This window comes from Aotus nancymaae, unplaced genomic scaffold, assembly GCF_030222135.1.
Source record: "Aotus nancymaae isolate 86718 unplaced genomic scaffold, 86718_ANA_hifiasm-v0.15.2.pri h1tg000006l, whole genome shotgun sequence".
Taxonomy (NCBI): domain Eukaryota; kingdom Metazoa; phylum Chordata; class Mammalia; order Primates; family Aotidae; genus Aotus; species Aotus nancymaae.
Window position 1 is genome coordinate 29,410,875 of NW_026988417.1, and position 2,359 is coordinate 29,413,233.

The 2,359-nt window shown below is 39.9% G+C and overlaps 1 pseudogene; it reads left to right on the forward strand.

The window, feature by feature from the left end:
• The first annotated feature begins 386 nt into the window (after positions 1 to 386).
• On the forward strand, positions 387 to 1,683 carry LOC105721259 (heterogeneous nuclear ribonucleoprotein R-like; annotated as a pseudogene).
• Positions 1,684 to 2,359: the final 676 nt, after the last annotated feature.

The window sequence follows — 2,359 nt, forward strand, 5'->3', positions numbered from 1 at the left end:
ACCTTATTACTTATTAGATAGTAAAACGTGAATGAGGTCTTATTTGAATGTATAATATACTGATACTTATTTATTAAGCTGTGTCTGCTGTTCTGTAAAATACCCCAATATCTCCGATACTCTGGGTTACCATGACAGCATGCAATTTGTATACTATCTCTTATAAAAACATTTATTTTTTCAGGGGGGATAGGGGGTCCTGTGCTCACCATTTCTAATCATTTTCAGAGTGCCTCGAGCTGATTCTCACAGGCATGGCCGCTGGCTCCTGCTCTGCCCTGGATTGGTAACTTATGTAGATCTCGATGAAAGAGCAACTGATACTCTCAGGGAATTTAATGAAGAAGGCACTTTGTCTGTACTAGGGAAGTTCAAGGAAAGTGGCTTATCACATGTTCAGAACAAAAGTGCATTTTTATGTGGAGTTATGAAGATCTACAGGCAGAGAGAGAAATGGGAGCAAGGTGCAAGAGTCTACAAAGGGACCTGATGAAGTGGAGATCAAGGCCTTGCTTGAGAGGACTGGTTATACTCTGGATGTAACCACAGGACAGAGGAAGTATCGTGGTCCTCCACCAGACAGTGTGTGCTCTGGATGCAACCTGGAGTTGGAACAGAGGTGTTTGTATGTAAAATACCAAGATTTATATGAGGATGAATTGGTGTGAGAAGGCAGGACCCATTTGGGATCTACATCTTACAATGGATCCACTCTCTGGTCAGAATAGAGGGTATGCATTTATCACCTTCTGTGGAAAGGAAGCTGTACAGGAAGCTGTGAAACTGTGTGACAGCTGTGAAATTCACCCTGGTAAACACCTTGGGGTGTGCATTTCTGTGGCAAGCAACAGACTTTTTGTTGGATCCATTCTTAAGTTCTGGAAGAATTCAGTAAAGTCACAGAGGGTTAGGTGAAGGTTATTCTCTATCATCAACCTAATGACAAAAAAGAATCTGGGATTCTGCTTCTTTGAATATGAGGGTCACAAGTCAGCAGCACAAGTCAGGTGCTGGCTGGTAAGTGGAGAAAGTACAAGTATGGGGAAATGTAGTTACAGTTGAATGGGCTGACCCCATGGAAGAACCAGATCCAGAAGTCATGGCTAAGGTACAAGTTTTGTTTCTGAGAAACTTGGCTACTACAGTAACAGAAGAAATATTGGAAAAGTCATTTTCTGAATTTGGAAAACTCTAAAGAGTGAAGAAGTTGAAAGATTATGCATTTTTTCATTTTGAAGATGGAGGAGCAGCTGTTAGGGCTATGGATGAAATGAATGGCAAAGAAATAGAAGGGGAAGAAATTGAAATAGTCTTAGCCAAGCCACCAGACAAGAAAAGGAAAGAGATCCAAGCTGCTACAGACCTCCAGAAGTACTGCGTATGAATATTATTACTACCACCTTTCTCCTCGCATGCCACCTCCAATTAGTGGTCAGGGTATGGCTACGTTCACGTTACTATGGCTATGAAGATTACTATGATGATTACTATGGTTATGATTATCACGACTACTGTGGAGGCTATGAAGATCCCTACTACAGCTATGATGATGGCTATGCAGTAAGAGGAAGAGGAGGAGGAAGGGGAGGGTGAGGTGCTCCACCACCACCAAGAGAGAAGGGAGTACCACCTCCAAAAGGTAGAGCTGGCTATTCACAGAGGGGTGGCATCTGCTGTCTCTAAGGGCAGGCACCTAAGAGATTTCTTCTGCATAATAAGAACCTTGGTCTCCACAACCCCTTATTTTAACCCAGATACTCCTTATAGTCATTCCATGTCTTTAGATAATAACTCTTTCAACCAGTTGACAATCTGAAAATGTTTGAATCTACCTAGGATCTGCAAGCTTCCAGCTTCAAGCTGTCCTGCCTTTCTGAACTGAACCAATGTACAGCTCACATATATTGATTGATGTCTTATGTCTCCCTAAAACAGAAAACCAAGCTGTAACATAGCCACTTCAGGTACATGTTCTCAGGCCCTCTCGAGACTGCGCCACAGACCATTGTCACTTATATAGGGCTCAGAATAAACTTCCTTAAATATTTTACAGAGTTTGTTTTTTTTTAGTCAACAACATAAACATAACAAAAAAAGAGAAAAAAAATCACGTTGCTTTTTCTTATTGTGTCTATCTTTAATTTTATCTGGTACCATTTTTTTTTCTTTCTTAACTTGCACTGCTCATTTCCATATCATTCATTTTTCTTATCAGCAATTTATATCACCATATTCAGTTTTATAACAAATGAAATTATTACTGATGCTAATTCAAATAGCAGAAAATTCAACTGTCATTGAATACACATGTACAACACATAGTTTTGTTCATTATATTTATCTTTAAAAAGATGCTATG